This window comes from Myotis daubentonii, chromosome 2 (assembly GCF_963259705.1).
Source record: "Myotis daubentonii chromosome 2, mMyoDau2.1, whole genome shotgun sequence".
Taxonomy (NCBI): domain Eukaryota; kingdom Metazoa; phylum Chordata; class Mammalia; order Chiroptera; family Vespertilionidae; genus Myotis; species Myotis daubentonii.
The window spans coordinates 95262497-95282139 of NC_081841.1; positions in this window are offsets into that span (position 1 = coordinate 95262497).

Below are 19643 nucleotides of genomic sequence, written 5' to 3' on the forward strand. Positions count from 1 at the left end.
TTTGCCCATTTTATTATTGGGGTATCTGATTTTGTTTTTGTTGAGTTGTACAAGTTCTTTATACATTCTAGGTAGTAGCCTTTTATTGGATATATGATTTGCAAATATTTTCTCCTATTCCATATGCTGTCTTTTCACTCTGTTGATTGTGTCTTTTGATCTGCAGAAGTTTTAATTTTTATTTCAAGTTACCGATTTTTATTTTTTCAGCCTTTGTGTTTGTTATATCTAAGAACTATTGCCATCCACTATCTTGAAGTTTCCCCCCATTTTCTTCTAAGACTTTTATAGTTTATAGTTATGTTTAAATCCATTTAAGTTTTATAAATGGTGTAAGGTCCAACTTTATTCTTTTCCATAGGGATATAACCTCCTCTCCCCCCCCCCTTTTTTAAGCTATTCACTCTTTAGAAATCACTTACCATAGGTTTAGTTTTTCACTTACCATAGATTTAGTTCTTTTCTTCAGGGGTGACCAAATCCATACATCTAGACTGCCTCTTTCCTGAATTCTAGTCCCCCATTTTTAAACACCATGGAATACCAATTGTAGTCAGTGAAAGTGGGGCAGCCTGGAAATTCAGTTTGATTAATTATTGCCTGTTACATGAGGAAAGAGAATATGTCCCATGCCCACTACAGTGTGGCTTAATGAGCAAAAGTAGTGTAATTAGATGTATACTGGACAGTTATCAAAGAAACTGAGGTCCAGAGAGACAAGTATTATTAGGGTACACATTGTACTGTTCCAGGGAGAGGCACATGGGGTTTGGGGGATGGGAACAATGGGTCTCTAGAAAGGAGTTTTCTCTTACAGGACAGGCAGATTTCTTGGGACTTTCTTGGGCCTAGGAAATATGTCTCACTCAAATCCTTATGTTTTCCTGGTTTTGAGTCTATGATCAATAAGCAATTCCAACTCACATCCGCTTCCCAAATAGAAAATTAGCTTATGCTCACTGGAAAGGGCTCCTTTATAAATAAACATCCATTAGCAAACATAAATTTAGTGATTATGTATCTGTCGTGAACCTGATACTTTCTGAGTTGCTAAGATAATTCAGTTTCTGGACTGATGCTCCGTTAATGACGTTTCCTCTAGCTGGTCATGTGGTTTAGATACCATGACGTTTCCTCCCTAGACATAACATCTAGGCCTCAGTTTTATTTCAATTCCAGGGCCAGAAAAGCAGCAAAACAAGGGGGGCAAGCCAGGACCAGCTAACAAATGACCCCCTTCCCTGGCATTGACCAATCAGTGGAGACCATGACCCTGAAAGGATATGCCTGGAAAAGCAGATGAATATTCTATTGAGATCCTTCTCTAAGAACTCCCCTAAACTCCCAGCCTTTAATACCGTCAAGACAAGGACCCAGCTTGCAGGGAGTGTGCCTGTGCCTTTCCCTTTGCCCTCGTCATTCCCCACAGGTGTGCAACTCCTAAACTCTAAGGGCCTCCAGGAGACTTGCAACCAGGGGAGCAATGGGCAGCGACAACTCATCCTGGGCTAATCCCTGAATCTGTCTCCAAGACCCCTTTACTCTGAGCCAAAGTAGCCCTGCCTCAGCTAATTTCTTTCCTATAACATTTCCAGAGGCCAAAGCAGACCGCCTAGGTCTCTCCTGTTGCTTCTTCTATCCTAAGCCCTTCCTCTTTTACTATCCCCACCGTTAATAAATATGCTCTTGAAATACCTGGATTTGTGTTGTGAAATCTTTCCTGCAGCAAGTCAAGAACAAACATACAACTGGCCTGCCTGAGGCAGACTGCTGTGGGCCCTGTCTCTGTCCACTAACTAACTCCAATTGATATTAGTAATAGTTAACCTTTTTTAGCTTTTATAATGCAGCATGCAAGGTGCTAAGCCCTTTATGTTACCAAGAGAATTTCAATGATCCCACAAAAATCCCATAGGATAGGTCCTTCCCTCCCGCCCCCAAGCTCTAAGAGAAAATTTATTTCGAAAGTTGCAGAGGTAGAAGAAATGTCCTATGTTTCCACAGTTATGACACCTTTTATTTACAGTAGCAGCGGCAGTGAGTAAATTCACTTGAAAAGTGCCTGACCCCACATTCTGACATGCTCGAATCATTTCTGTAATGGTACTACCTTTTCGCAGAGGCATCAGGCATTTCTTACAATCATCATTGGCATTTTCATAGGCTAATTGTTGAATTAAAATGTCTCCTGCTGCCTCATGTTGAATCTGTTGTCTCACTGCTCTAGTGAGACGAGCCACAAAATCTGAAAATGATTCTAAAGGCCCCTGTAAACATTTACTAAAAGCTCCCTCAGAGTCCCCTTTTGCTGGTAAAGTCCACCACGCTTTCCTTCCACAAGCTCTAATTTGCTCATATGCCAGTTGCACATAATCTAACTGGGTTCGAACATCGTTGTATTGTCCCAGTCCTGCTAGCATTTCATAAGTTATTTGAGCATTCAGCCCGCGGTTTATTTGGGCTTGCTCCTGGCATCTCTCCAAGAATTCTCCTTTCCATGGTAAATAATCTCCTCCATCCAGAGTTGCACGTGCTAGAGAATACCAATCATGAGGGATTAGGAAAGCTTCAGAAATACTATACATAATTTCTCCTGTAAAAGGAGCTGTTGGACCATTTTGGACTACACTTTCCCGTAAGGCCTTTATCATTTTAAAGTCAATTTGTACATGCTGTCTGATTACCTGATTCGGTAGCTGTGGATCAGGTACCTCTATGATCGGGAAAGCAAGCCTTTCTTCCACCGGTATTTCCCTAAATCCTTCTCGGATAGCTTTTTGCACAGGTGATTCAAATGACAACCAATTAAGCATATCAGAATTAGGATGTGCATGCGGAGGTGGAGAGGACGGTGAAGGCCATTCCTCTAACGTGTCTTCCCACTCCTCACTAGGAGGAGCGGAGGGAACCAGTTGAGGAGACTCCTCCTCAGCCTCTGGAAAAGGCTTTGGCAAATGCGATATTATGTTCCCCATGGAAGAAGTTTTTTTTTGAGATGAGGTTTTTCCTCCTGCTAACCTTTTTTCAAGTTCTAACTAACTTTTTTGGCAACCTTTTAAGATCTAATGTACCTTCGTCAAGAAAAGCAAAGGTTATGTTCTATAATAACATGCAAAAACTGTAAAAGATTACCTTCTAAAATTTTAACACTTTAAACATGCAAATCAAAAGCACATAATACAGTTTCTTAGTTTTTTAAAAGCCAAATATACCTTTTTAAAGCCGAATCTACTTTTTTAAAGCCAAATCCTGCCCCGTTTGTTAGCCTGGTTAAGAAAACGTTCCCAGTGTACTTACAGACCCGGGCTTCTGTAGTTGATCCTGGGCATTGCGTGCGGTAGACTCCTCTCACTTTTTTCGGTGAGTTTTCCACACCTTTTCGGTGAAAACTTCCTTTTCTCGCTCCAGCGAGCCCTGCACTTCTAGATTAACCGTAGGGCGCCAGATGTTGAGTGTTTCCTTCCACGTCCCGCGTGGAGTAGGGTTCGGTATCTGAAAGAGGAGCCGCACAACAAATGAGAGAAAAAGACACGAGATAATTTTGCAATATTGGAGGTCCAGGCGGGCAAGTCCAACTCAAGGAGAGGGACTTCCACCCATGCTCAGGCTACTCCAATCTTTTATTGATCCGGAGTAGCCCTTAGGCAGGCGACCCCCCAGTAACAAGCAGACTAGCCCATCAGCAAGGATTTACATAATAATAAATGGGGGAATAGTTTCAGCTACCACTGTCTGGACAAACAGAGGTGGCACCTAGCTCTGAGCTTTGCTAGGGCTTCAAAGGCACCCAGCCTTCAGGGGGGGGTGGGGGGGGTTTCGGGGAGTTCTCTGTCTATGCTTATCAGATAGTGAAGGCAATAAACAGTTTCCCACAAACTGTAATATTCTGAACAATAAAGATTTAATTAAAAAAATAAATAAAATAAAATAATCTAACCCCAAACAACAACAACAACAAAAAAACATAGCTTGGTATAGCACAGTGGTCAGCAAGCTCATTAGTCAACAGAGGCAAATATCAACAGTACAATGATTGAAATTTCTTTGGAGAGCCACATTTTTTAAACTTAAACTATATAGGTAGGTACATTGCTATTAACTTAATTAGGGTACTCCTAAACTGGCCTTTGCTAAAAACGTCCTCAATCTGATTGAAGTACATTCGCTGAGGTCGACCCCTTCCAACTCTCCCATCCACACTCGTCTTGTATACTTTTTTCGCCTATCTTTTGTCACCCACGCGAGATTTGCGGACCCGACTAGCACTAACCACTGCACAATGAGACTGCTGACTGACTGGCTCATTCAACTCCTGCATGAATTGCGCGCCTCCCCAGTGCTGTGTATCCGCGGCCAGCCTGTGCCTAGTCTCCCTTCCCCTGACAGACTGACACCCCTCACTTCTAATGCCACTTCTTCAAAATAGACTTGCCCAGGCTGAAAACCCACTTCTGCGCATAGGCCTCAGTTTCTATCGCACTGTACATGTGCGCCCTCACGTAGTATTTTGTGGAAGAGCCACACTCAAGGGGCCAAAGAGATGCATGGGGCTCCTGATCCGCGGTTTGAAGACCACTGGTATAGCACATACTAACCACAAACCAAAAATTGACAAGAGATATAAAAAATAATAAAGAAATCTAAGTATAACACTATTGAAAGTCAATAACATGCAAGAGAGAAAGCAAGCGAATAAAAACAAACTGGGAAGAACAACAAAAATAATTAGAAACCAATGAATAAAACGGCAATAACTATGTACCTACCAATAAATACTCTAAATCTAAATGGACTAAATGCTCCAATCAAAGAGATAGGGTGGCGGGATGGATAAAAAAGACCCATAGTATATGGTCTATAGGAGACCCACTTTAGATTGAAAGATACACACAGACTAAAGATAAAGGGGTGAGGGGAAAAGGTATTTCATAAAAGTGGAAAAGAAATGAAATAAAAATATGGTAGCAATACTTATGTCAGACAAAATAGACTTTAAACCAAGGGTTGTAACAAGTGACTAAGGCACTTCATAATGTTAAAGGGATTACTCCAACAAGAACACAAAATTCTTGTAACTGTCTATACCCAATGTGGGAGTACCTGAATACATGAAGCAAATATTGACAGACATTAAGAAAGATATCGACAGTAATACAGTAATAGGAGGGGACTTTAACACCCCATTGACATCAATGGATAGATCAATCAGGCAGAAAATCAAAAAGGAAACAGTGGCTTTTTTTTTTTTTTCAACATAGACATTCATTCATGTTGCCTATAACATCTTTGTCAAGATTTTGTACCAGAATTATGATAGACTTATTAAATGAGTTTGAAGCCCTTCCCTATTTGGCTCAGTGGATAGAGCGTCAGTCCATGGACTGAAGGGTCCCGGGTTCGATTCTGGTCAAGGACACATACCTTGATTGCAGCCTCCTCCCCGGCCTGGGCCCTGGTCAGGGCTCATACAGGAGGCAACCAATCCATGTGTTTCTCTCACATCAATGTTCCTCTCTGTCTTTCCCTCTCTCTTCCACTATTCCTAAAAATCAATGGCAAAATATCCTCAGGTGAGGATTAACAACAAACAGAAAGCCCTAGCTGGTTTGGCTCAGTGGATAGAGCGTCGGCCTGTGGACTGAAGGGTCCCAGGTTTGATTTTGGTCAAGGGGCACATGCCCCGGTTGCAGGTTCAATCCTCAGTAGAAGGCATGCAGGAGGCAGCCAATCAATGATTCTCTCTCATCATTGATGTTTCTATCTCCCTCTCCCTTCCTCTCTGAAATCAATAAAAATATTAAAACAAACAAACAACAATGTAAAAAACAACACAAGTTTGGAAGTGTTTCCTTTCTTTATTTCCTAAAATAGCCTGTGTTAATTAAGTACTATTTTTTCGTTAAGTGTTCTATAGATATCACCAATAAAACTACCTGGGCCTTTAGGTTTCTTTGTGAAAAAGGTTTTGACAACAAATGCAATTTCTTTAATAGATACAGAGCTACTAAGATATTCTATTTCATTTTGTTAGTCTTGTAAGTTATGTTTTTCAATTAATTTTGCACATTTCATCCAGATTGTCAGAAATGAAGGATATACTAACTGAAACAAAGAATAATTTATAGGGAATCAACAGCACAGTAGATGAAGCCTAGATTCAAATCAGTGATTTGGAATATAATGAAGCAAAAAAAAAATACCCAATAAGAACAGCAAAAAGAAAAAAAGAATCCAAAAATATAAAGATAATGTAAAGAGCCTCTGTGACAAACTTCAAACATACCAACATTTGCATCATGGAGGTGCTGGGAGGAAAAAGAGAGAAAGCAAAATATTGAAAAACTATTTGAAAAAAACAATGACAGAAAACTGCCCTAACCTGGAAAAGGAAATAACATACAAGTTCAGGAAGCACAGAGAGTCCCAAAAAAGATGAACCCAAAGAGGCCCACACCAAGACACATCATAATTAAAATGCAAAAGGTTAAAGACAAAGAGAAAACCCTAAAAGTATCAAGAGAAAAGCAATTAGTTACCCACAAGGGAGCTCCCATAATACTGTCAGTGGATTTCCCAACAGAAACTTTGCAGGCCAGAAAGGAGCGGCAAGAAATAGTCAAAGTGATGAAAAGCAAGGACCTACAGCCAAGATTACTCTACCCAACAAAGCTATCATTTAGAACCTATGGACAGATAAAGAGCTTCCCAGACAAGAAAAAGCTAAAGGAATTCATCACCACCAAACCAGTATTAAATGAAATATTGAAGGGTATTCTTTAAGAAGAAGAAAATAATATGAATAAAATGGCAATAAATACATATTTTAAAACAAATGAATCTAAAAATCACCATAAACGAACAAGCAGTACAGAAACAGCCTCATTGAAACAGAACATTTTGATGGTTGCCCGATGGGAAGGGGGTTAGTGGGATGAGTGAAAAAGGTGAAGGGATTTAGAAGTTCAAATTGGTAGTTACAGAATAGTCATGGGTATGTAAAGTACAGTATAGGGAATATAGTCAATATTATTCTGATAAACTATGTATGGTGTCAAATGGGTGTGAGATTTACCAGGATGATCACTTAGTAAGTTATATAATGTCTAATCACTGGGGTATACTCCTGAATATAACATAATATTGTATGTTAACTGTAATTGAAAAAAAAGATTTTTAAAAAAACAACCCAGCAGGGTCGGTCCTGGTTAGTACTTGGATGGGACACTGCCTGGGAATACCAGGTGCTGTAGGCTTAAAAAAAGAAAAGAAAAGAAAAGAAAAGAAAAGAAAAGAAAAGAAAAGAAAAGAAAAAAGAAGAAAAAAAAAGAAAAGAAAAAAGTCACCTGGCTCAAGAACTTAACTACACTTTACCATATACTTTTCAACAAAATTAACAAAGGTATAGAGGTTTAGAGAAATTCCAGTTGCCTCAGGTCCAGGTCAATGACAACAGAGAACAAGCTGAGCCTTATATTCAGATCCCTTGACATAGCACATAGGCCTCTATTATCTAGCCTATCTCTCCAATACTGTTTCTAGCTGTACTTTACCCTCAAACTCTACAGTCCAGTGACACAAAACCATATGCAGTCTCATAACCGCTCAAATCAGTACGATCTTCCTGTGCCTGGAAGGAAGAAAGGAAGGAACATTTCTCTTAGAAAAGGAAAATGTATGTTTTCCACTCTGCCTGGGAAAGCACTAGACCAGATGATTAGAGGCAGCCAACTTGTATGAACTTAGCCCACCCTAATCTGGATTTTCTACATATTGGAATCCCCCAACTTTCAAATGACTCATACATACCACAAACAGCTGCCCAGACCCTATCCCATGCCCACTACCACTGCAACAGAAATCATTTTGGAAAATCAAAAACAAACTAGGAACTTCCAGAGTTACCTGTGGATTCAGAAGCTATGAAAGGAAGAGTAGCTGAGGTGAGCTGACCCTGTAGGACTTATTCTGAATTAGAGTTGGTCTACTTAGAATAGCATTCCTGCTCCAAAATATGTACTCTACTGTTCCCCCTTTGACTTAGCTAAAATCCTATATCTAAAGAATTGGGAATTTTGGTGAGAAAGTGAGATGAGCAGAGCATGCCCACCTGGTTGGGAGAGAGGATATGGTAGCAGATGGGTGAAGGTAGAATCAGCACAATGGGGTGCATGTGAACAGGGGCCTTAGTAAGTAAAAATGAGACATAAAGGAGAGAAAAGAGAGTGTATCAAGAGCAAACTTCAAGAAACTAAGATGGCGGCATAGATAAACACCGGGAAATTGCTGCTTCCCACAACAATTGATAAATGCATCAAAAACACAAGCCAGACATCACCCACAACTACAGGAGACCTGGCTGAGTGTAAATTCTACAACTAGAAGGAAAGAAAAGCACACTGAGAGCCAGAGGAGCTGAGGAGGTGGAGTGCAGAGGTACGGGGGCTCACGCACGCGGAAAGGGTCTGGCACCTGAGGACGCGGCTGTCTTTTTGAATCCGGAGGGAGACACAAGCTCCAGACGGCTCTGAAATCCGGTTCCGGGAAGTCTCTGGGGACCCAGGACTCATACAGGGAGAAACTGGTCTGTCTGGCAGCAGGCGAGCTTGAGGACAGCTTTCCCTCAGAGGTGCTTGCAGCCATTGCCAGGACACTGGGACTTGCGACTCCTTAGGGCGGGGCTGAGGCTCCGCCATAGCTGCTTCCTCCGCCCTTTGATTCCTTGAGACCCCACCCCACCCAGGCTGCAGCAGAGGCTTTTGCATATGAATGCCCCGGCCATTTGCAACCTGTAATTACCTAACCTCAGCCGGGCCAGATAGACCCAGAGCTTCCAAGAGAAGGCCCAAGGCCCCACAGCAGCTTGCATTGCTACACAGCTGAGCATCATCAGGACACTTCCAAACTCCAAAAAAAGGAAGGGGAATCTGCAGTTCTCTTCGTAGTTCCTGCTGTGTAACCTCAGGCAGAGGCTAAATTAGTACATCCTTAGATCCAAGAGCCACTGTACCCAGTGGTCAGAGGGGGACCATCCAGATCACAACTCCTCAGATCCATAAGGGACACACTCAGGGTGCAGTCTCAGTGAGCACCAAAGCCGCACTGAAGCAAGTCTTGCCCCAGAAGGGTGTCTCCAGCACAGAAGTTCTCCCGCTGCAGACCCAGCTGATTCTCACTGCCAATTGGCCTGGAGGTCAATTCCTCCCAGTGATCTTACAACAACCAAGGCATAGCTACAACAAGACTGTGCACAAAGCCCACAAGGGGGTGCACCAAGAGTGTCCACCTCAGGTAACTGGGGAGGCTGAGCCACTGGGCCCTACAGGACACCTAGCACACAAAGCCACTCTATCAACACAGGGAAGCAGCCAAAATGCGGAGACAAAGAAACAGGTCACAAATGGCAGAAACGGAGGAAAGCAAACGACTGGATATAGAGTTCAAGGCCACGTTTATAAGGTTTTTCAAGAATTTTATGGAAACCGCCGATAAATTTAATGAATCCCTCAAAAGTACAGTGAGACCATGGAGGACATGAAAAAGGACCAACTAGAAATTAAGCATACACTGACTGAAATAAAGAATAATTTACAGAGATCCAACAGCAGACAAGAGGATCCCAAGAATCAAGTCAAAGATCTGAAATACAAAGAAACAAAAAATACCCAACCGAAAAAGAAAAAAGAAAAGAGATTCCAAAAATATGAAGATAGTGTAAGGAGCCTCTGGGACAACTTCAAGCGTACCAACATCAGAATTATAGGGGTACCAGAAGAAGAGAGAGGGCAAGATATTGAAAACCTATTTGAAGAAATAATGACAGAAAACTTCCCCTACCTGGTGAAAGAAATAGACTTACAAGTCCAGGAAGCGCAGAGAACCCCAAACAAATGGAATCCAAAGAGGACCACACCAAGACACATCATAATTAAAATGCCAAGAGCAAAAGACAAAGAGAGAATCTTAAAAGCAGCAAGAGAAAGACAGTCAGTTACCTATAAGGGAGTACCCATACGACTGTCAGCTGATTTCTCAACAGAAACCATGCAGGCCAGAAGAGAGTGGCAAGAAATATTCAAAGTGATGAATAGCAAGAACCTGCAACCAAGATTACTTTATCCAGCAAAGCTATCATTCAGAATAGAAGGTCAGATAAAGAGCTTCACGGATAAGAAAAAGCTAAAGGAGTTCATCACCACCAAACCAGCATTATATGAAATGCTGAAAGGTATTCTTTAAGAAGAGGAAGAAGAAAAGGGAACTCTTACCATTTGCCACAGCATGGATGGAACTGGAGAGCGGATAAATACCACAGGATCTCACTCATTTGTGGAATATAATGAACAACATAAACTGATGAACAAGGACTGATCCAGAGACGGAGAGGCATTGATTGGACTGTCGGGCTTTGGAGGGAGGGTAGGGGAGGGTGGGGGTAAGGGGGAAAGATCAACCAAAGGACTTACATGCAGGCATATAGGCCTAACCAATGGACACGGACAAAGGGGGGGGGGATAGAGGGTAACGTGGGGACAAGGACACATATGTAATATCTTAATCAATAAAAATATATTAAAAAAAAAAAGAGCAAACTTCAGCTGTTTCAGAATTTAGTCTAAGTCAGTGGTTCTCAACCCAAACAGATTCAATTCCAGGAATGGTATTGCCAAGAATTACATTTTCTAAAATGGTGACAAACACTTGGGAAAGTTCAAAACAATCTTCCCCCAGTTGCAGACCTGGAATTCACTATAGTTTAAAGTTGTGCCAATACTTTGTGTTTATATGCAAAACAGTTGGATTCTAGGTTTATATAATCTAAACAGGTAATTCACCCACATAACCATCAACAACATTCCAAAGTCGAAAAAGACAAATGAGAATGCTTCTTTGCGTGAAATTATTCTGGGAACTGCATGACATCAGCATATCTCAGCTGCTCATGATATGCTGGTCACATTCCTCAATCACAACCCAAAAAGTTCTTGCAGAGATATAATGATCTCGATGATCTAAAAGATCTTACTCCAAGAAATAGGAAAGAAAAAACTTTTCCTTCTTCTACTTCATCTTCCCTCCTACTTCAGATAGTCCCCAACAACCAAGACCCCCATCTAGTGAGCTTATACCATATATGGTTTTTTTGGGTTATTTCAGAACCCTACTCAACATTATCACACTATTAGAGGCCCGGTGCATGAATTCGTGCACCAGGAAACAGTGGCTTTAAATGACACATTAGACCAGCTGGAGTTGGTTGATATTTTTAGGACATTTTACCCCAAGCAGCAGAATATACATTCTGTTCAAGTGCACATTTTCCAAAATAGATCACATGTTAGGCAACAAAACAAGTCTCAATCAATTTGAGAAGACTGAAATCATATCAACCATCTTCTCCAATTACAATGGTATGAAACTGAAATCAATTACAAGAAGAAAGCTGAAAAACACAAACATGTAGAGGCTAAATAACGATACTAAACAATGAATGGGTTAAGAATGACATCAAAGAAGAAATCAAAAGAGACCTTGAGACAAGTGGAAATGAAAACAAAACAACCTAAATTCTATTGGACATAGCCAACTCAGTTCTAACAGGGAAACTTACAGCAATACAAGCCTACCTCAAGAAACAAGAAAAATCTCAATAAAACAATCTAACATGACACGTAAAGGAACCAGAAAAACAAGAAACAAAGCCCAAAGTAAGTAGAAGAATGGAAATAATAAAGATCAGAGTGGAAATAAAGTCTAAAAAAAAACAACAATAGAAAATATCAGGGGAGGAACCAAGATGGCGACGATATAGGCAGACGTGTCCCAGGTCCTGTCCCGGAGCAAATGGAGCGAGCAGCTGAAGCTAGTAACACTCATACCGAATTGGCGAAATTGCTCAGCTGGTGAGAGGGTTTGCAGCCGGGAAGAGCAGAACTCCCCTGGAAAGGTAAAAAAAAAACCAGGGATTTGGGCAGGAAAGTTTGTCAGACCTCTGAGCCCAGAGAGTCGGAGGGAGACCGCGTGGCAGACAGCCGCATCCCTTGCGACAGGCACAGCCCCTGACGGGGGAAAGGAGAACCGCGGGATTCCTGGCGCCGCCAGGGAAATTGAGAGCTGGGTTCTGTGATCACGGAGGACTGAGCCTAAAGGGGGGCAGCCTGAAGAGCTGACCTGACCATGCAGTCCCGGTAAGAGAAGAAGCTTACAGAAACCAAGCCTTCCCCGTTTCCGCGGCCGGCATTTGTTTCTTTGTTTTCACTGAATCCTGTTCATGGGACATTTCGGATACAGACACTCACCTGTGCTGAAGAGAGGGAGAGTGTGCTGAGGAGTGGAATCTGGGGAGAGACTGGGGAAAGAGGGGGAGCCGGGAGAGGTGGTAGTGAATTGAGTGCTGAGACACCCCTGAGCCCAGGACTGGGGCAGCCACCCTCTTCGGAGAGTGAGACTCCTCCCCCCAGCCCCCAGGCAAGGAGCACAGCCACACCCAGATTCCACCCTGTACGAGATCAAGGATTAAGATAACCTGATCAGTCCCTGGGAGTTAACAGGGTCTGGCCTATAGAGGGATTTTCAATCCCAGCAACAACACAGCGCCGGTAACTAACTATTACGCAGCCAGCTCTGGGCAGTGAACTTCCACTGGACAGAGATGCCCTATATCCTCAGAGGCCAACCCCAGAACACTGCCACCCAGAGGCTGACCCACAAACTGACTCTTTGGTAAACACAAAATAAGGCAGTCTGGGAAACAAATATGGCCTGCTTTAAAATAAGGACTGTGGTTTACAAAACAGAGGAACAGTGTATCGCAGGGAAACTCAACACTCTCCTGAATACCTGGAAGGTCTAAGGCGAGCCACACTGAAGAATAGAAGAAACGAAGGATCTTCACTACTGCAATTTTTTTTTCTTTTTTCACTTTTTAACTAAGAAACCAATTTTTTTTCATTCTTTTTTTTCTGTTCTTTTTTTTTCTTTTCTTCTTTTTCCATCACCTGATTTTACCCTTTTAATTACTACCTTCTTATTTTTAACCAGTATTATTACTGCTACCATTTTACCATTTTTTAAAGTGCCATTTTATTTTTTCTTTATTTTATTTTGGGATTAGTGTTCACCATTCTATTTTCATCGTTATATTATTGGTTGTTTCTAGTTTGCATTCATATCCAGGGAGCTGTTGCTGGAATTTGTTGGGATTAATGGCTGTTCTATAGGAGTATTCTCCTCATATAAAAAGTCTCTTCCCCTCTTCCAATTCATTCTCTCTTTTCGCTCTTTTTTTTTTCTTTTCTTTTCTCGCTTTTATTTTCCCCCTTCCTTTTTCCCAATTTCATTTTTGCACTCCCTTTTTTTTGGTCCCTACTTTTCTTTTCCTTTTTCTCTTTTATCTTTTTCTCTTCCTTCTTCCTTATCCCCTAATTCTCTTAATTCAGGTGGTCACCTTTAATTGGGGTTATTAATATCGTGAATATATTTGTGTATAGTGCCTGGTACGTGGTGCCTTGTTGTGTTGTATTTTGTGCCTTTAAATCAACGCAGCAGATCCAAGCAACAGCAACCTCCTGAGCACCACATCCTCTGCTGAGGAACAGCAGCTGTACGTGAAACCTCGCCCCACCAGCCAGAAGAGCCACCACAGCTGTGAACAGCACCCACCAGAGGAGCTGCTGACAACTGAAGAGCAGCTGCTACCACAACCGCCCGAAGAGCAACCACAGACCAAGGAGTCACTGCCACCAAGGGAGCAACCACTGAACAACTCAACGTCTAGATATGTCAGTGAGATCAAACATGGGTAGACAAAGAAACCCCCAAAGGAAAGAGAAGGAGGACTCTCCAGAAAAGCAGCTAAGTAATACAGAGGCATGCAACATGACAGATAAAGAATTCAGAATAAGGATCCTAGAGTGCATAAACCGGATGGAGGAAAAATTCGACAACCTCTGCAAGAAGCAAGAAGAAACAGATGAAAAAATCGATAACATATGGAAGAAGCTAGAAGAAACAGATGAAAAAATCGATAACATATGGAAGAAGCTAGAAGAAACAGATGAAAAAATCAACAACCTAAGTAAGACCCAAGAAGAAATGAAGAGTGATATAGCTGCAATGAAAAACTCCATTGAAAGTATCAACAGTAGACTAGGAGAAGCGGAGGACCGAATAAGTGAATTAGAAGACAAGGAAGCAAAACACACCCAAAATGTACTGCAATTGGAGAAAAAAATTAAAAGACAGGAGGAGAGCCTAAGGGAGCTTTGGGACAACATGAAACGAAACAACATACGAATAATAGGAGTACCAGAACAACAGAAAGATGAACAAGGATTAGAAAACCTACTCGAAGAAATAATATCAGAAAACTTTCCTGAGGTGGGGAAGAAAAAAGTCACACAAGCCCAGAGAGTCCCAAACAAGGTGAACCCGAAAAGACCCACACCAAGACACATCATAATCACCATGGCAAATGTTCAGGACAAAGAGAGAATCTTACAGGCTGCAAGAGAGAGACGGAAAGTTACATACAAGGGATCTCCCATTAGATTGTCACATGACTTCTCAACAGAAACACATCAGGCCAGAAAAGAATGGACTGAAATTTACAAAGTGATGCAAAGCAAAGGACTGAATCCAAGAATACTCTATCCAGCAAGGCTATCATTCAAACTTGAAGGGGAAATAAGAAGCTTCACAGACAAAAAAAGGCTGAGGGAGTTTGTCACCACCAAGCCAGCAATGCAAGGAATGCTAAAGGGACTGGTATAAAAAGAAGAAATAAAAAGCTCAGAAAGAAAACAGCCACACACACACACAAAAAGAAATGGCTACAAACAAGTACCTTTCAATAATAACTTTAAACGTAAACGGACTAAATGCTCCAACCAAAAGACATCGAGTGGCTGAATGGATAAAAAAACATGACCCATACATCTGCTGTCTACAAGAAACCCACCTCATTAGAAGGGACTCACACAGACTGAAAGTGAAAGGATGGAAAAATATCTTTCAGGCAAATGGAAAGGAAAAGAAAGCTGGGGTAGCAATACTTATATCGGACAAAATAGACCTCAAAGTGAAGGCCTTAACAAGAGATAAGGAAGGCCACTTCATAATACTAAAGGGATCAATACAACAAGAAGATATAACCCTGGTAAACATATATGCACCCAATGTAGGAGCATCCAAATTCATAAAAAAACTCCTGGACAATATCAAAGGAGAGATCGACAACAATACAATCATAGTAGGGGACTTTAATACACCATTGACAGCACTGGATAAGTCCTATAGACAAACAACCAGCAAAGATACAGCAATCCTAAATGACTCACTAGATCAAATGGACTTCATAGACATCTTCAGAACACTTCACCCCAAAGCCAGAGAATATACGTTCTTCTCAGGTGCTCATGGGACATCTTCAAAAATAGACCACATATTGGGTCACAAGCAAAGTATCCCCAAATTCAAGAAGATTGAAATCATAAAAAGCGTCTTCGCAGACCACGATGGCATAATATTAGAAATAAACTACAATAAAAACAACCCAAAATACTCAAACACCTGGAAGCTGAATAGCATGCTATTAAATATTGATTGGGTTACCAATGAGATCAAAGAAGAAATTAAAAACATCCTGGAAACTAATGACAATGAAAACACAACAATCCAAAACCTATGGGACACATTGAAAGCAGTCCTGAGAGGGAAGTTTATAGCTCTACAGGCCTATCTCAAAAAACAAGAAAAAATGGTAGTAAATCATCTAACTCTACAACTCAAAGAATTAGAAAGAGAGCAACAAGAAAACCCCAGAGTGAGCAGAAGGAAGGAGATAATAAAGATTAGAGCAGAAATAAATGACATAGAGACCAAAAAAACAATACAGAAAATCAATGAAACCAAGAGCTGGTTCTTTGAAAGGATAAACAAGATTGATAAACCTCTAGCCAGACTCACCAAGAAGCAGAGAGAGAGGACCCAAATAAATAAAATCAGAAACGATAGAGGCGAAATAACAACAGACCCCACAGAAATACAAATGATTGTTAAAAAATACTATGGACAGCTTTACTCCAAGAAACTAGACAACCTGGAGGAAATGGACAAATTCCTAGAAAAATACAACATTCCAAAACTCAATCAGGAAGAATCTAAAAATCTCAACAGGCCAATAACTATTGAAGAAATTGAAGCAGTCATCAAAAAGCTTCCATCAAACAAAAGCCCAGGACCAGACGGCTTCACAGGGGAGTTTTACCAAACATTCAAGGAAGAACTAAAACCTATCCTCCTCAGATGACTACAAAAAATTCAAGAGGAAGGAACACTTCCAAGCTCATTCTATGAAGCCAGCATCACCCTAATACCAAAACCAGGTAAACACAACACAATGAAAGAGAATTACAGGCCAATATTCCTCATGAACATAGATGCCAAAATCCTCAACAAAATCTTAGCAAATCGGATCCAGCAGTACATCAGAAAGATCATACACCATGACCAAGTAGGATTTATCCCAGGGATGCAAGGATGGTACAATATCCGCAAATCAATAAACGTGATACATCACATAAACAAATTGAAAGAAAAAAACCACATGGTCATATCAATTGATGCAGAAAAAGCATTTGACAAAATCCAACACCCATTTTTCATAAAAACTCTCAGCAAGGTGGGAGTAGAAGGATCATACCTCAACATAATAAAAGCCATATATGACAGGCCCACAGCAAACATCATACTCAACAGACAAAAACTAACACCATTTCCCCTAAGAACAGGAACAAGACAGGGATGCTCCCTCTCACCACTCCTGTTCAACATAGTACTGGAAGTGTTAGCCATTGCAATTCGGCAAGAAGAAGAAATAAAAGGCATCCAAATTGGAAAAGAGGAAGTAAAACTGTCCTTATTTGCAGACGACATGATATTATACATACAAAACCCTAGAGATTCCATCAAAAAGCTACTAGACTTAATACATGAATTTGGCAATGTAGCAGGATACAAAATTAACCCCAAGAAATCTGAGGCATTTCTATACACCAATAGTGAACTTTCAGAAAGAGAGATTATAAAAACAATCCCGTTTACCATCGCACCAAAAAAATTAAGCTACCTAGGAATAAACTTAACTAAAGAGGTAAAAGACCTCTACTCAGAAAACTACAGGACGTTGAAAAAAGATATAGAGGAAGACATAAACAGATGGAAGAACATACCGTGTTCATGGATTGGTAGAATCAACATCATTAAAATGTCCATACTACCCAAAGAAATCTATAAATTCAACGCACTTCCCATTAAAATACCAACGGCATACTTCAGAGATCTAGAACAAACTCTCCAAAAATTCATCTGGAATAAAAAAAGACCCCGAATAGCTGCAGCAATCCTGAAAAAGAACAAAGTAGGTGGGATCTCAATACCAGATATCAAGTTGTATTACAAAGCCACTGTTCTCAAAACTGCCTGGTACTGGCACAAGAATAGGCATATAGATCAATGGAATAGAATAGAGAGCCCAGAAATCGGCCCGAACCAATATGCTCAATTAATATTTGACAAAGGAGGCAAGAACATACAATGGAGCCAAGATAGTCTCTTCAATAAATGGTCCTGGGAAAATTGGACAGATATATACAAGAAAATGAAACTAGACCACCAACTTACACCATACACAAAAATAAACTCAAAATGGATGAAGGACTTAAATGTACGACAGGAAACCATAAAAATTCTAAAAGAATCCAAAGGCAACAAAATCTCAGACATATGCCGAAGCAATTTCTTCACTGATACAGCTCCTAGGGCACTTGAGACTAAAGAAAAAATGAACAAATGGGACTACATCAAAATAAAAAGCTTCTGCACAACAAAAGAAACCATCAACAAAACAACGAGAAAACCCACTGTGTGGGAAAACATATTTGCCAATGACATATCTGATAAGGGCCTAATCTCCAAAATTTATAGGGAACTCATACAACTTAACAAAAGAAAGATAAACAATCCAATCAAAAAATGGGCAAAGGACCTAAATAGACACCTTTCAAAAGAGGACATCCAGAAAGCCAAGAGACATATGAAAACATGCTCAAAGTCACTAATCATCCGAGAGATGCAAATCAAAACAGCAATGAGGTACCATCTCACACCTGTCAGACTGGCTATCATCAACAAATCAACAAACGACAAGTGCTGGAGAGGATGTGGAGAAAAAGGAACACTTGTGCACTGCTGGTGGGAATGCAGACTGGTGCAGCCACTATGGAAGACAGTATGGAGTTTCCTTAAAAAACTGAAAATGGAACTCCCATTTGACCCTGTGATCCCACTTCTAGGAATATATCCCAAGAAACCAGAAACACCAATCAGAAAGGATATATGCACCCCTATGTTCATAGCAGCACAATTCACCATAGCTAAGATCTGGAAACAGCCTAAGTGCCCATCAGTAGATGAATGGATTAGAAAACTGTGGTACATCTACACGATGGAATACTATGCTGCTGTAAAAAGGAAGGAACTCTTACCATTTGCAACGTCATGGATGGAACTGGAGAGCATTATGCTAAGTGAAATAAGCCAGTCAATAAAGGAAAAATACCACATGATCTCACTCATTCGTGGACAATAGAGACCATTATAAACTTTTGAACAATAATAGATACAGAGGCAGAGCTGCCTCAAACAGATTGTCGAGCTGCAGCGGGAAGGCCGGGGAGGGTTGGGGGGCAGGAGTTAGGGGGGTAAGAGATCAACTAAAGGACTTGTATGCATGCATATAAGCATAACCAATGGACATAAGACACTGGTTGATAGGGGAGGCTAGGGGACTTTCTAGGGCGGGGGGATAAAATGGATACATATGTAATACCCTTTGTAATACTTTAAGCAATAAAACAAAACAAAACAAAACAAAACAAACAAAAAAAAAACCAAAAAAAAAAAGAAAATATCAATAATACCAAGAGTTGGTTCTTTGTACCACATGATCTCACTCATTCGTGGACAATAGAGACCATTATAAACTTTTGAACAATAATAGATACAGAGGCAGAGCTGCCTCAAACAGATTGTCAAACTGCAGCGGGAAGGCCGGGGAGGGTTGGGGGGCAGGAGGTAGGGGGGTAAGAGATCAACTAAAGGACTTGTATGCATGCATATAAGCATAACCAATGGACATAAGACACTGGGTGATAGGGGAGGCTAGGGGACTGTCTAGGGCGGGGGGATAAAATGGATACATATGTAATACCCTTTGTAATACTTTAAGCAATAAAAAAAAAAATAAAAAAAATAAAAAAAAAAGAAAAATAAAAAAAATAAAAATATATTTAAAAAAAAAAGAAAAGATAAATAAAATTGATAAACCTATGCCAGACTCATCAAGAAAAATAGAGAGCCCAAGTAAGTAAAATCAGAAATTAATGCAAATTGACAATCAACACCACAGAAAAACAAAGCACTATAAGGAAATACTATGAACAATTTTATGTTAACAAATTGGACAACCTGGAAGAGATTATAAATTCCTAGACATATACAGTCTTCCAAGGCTGAATCAGGAAGAAAAAGAAAATCTTAAAAGACTGAGAACTACAAAATCAAATCAGTAACCAAAAAGTTCCAAC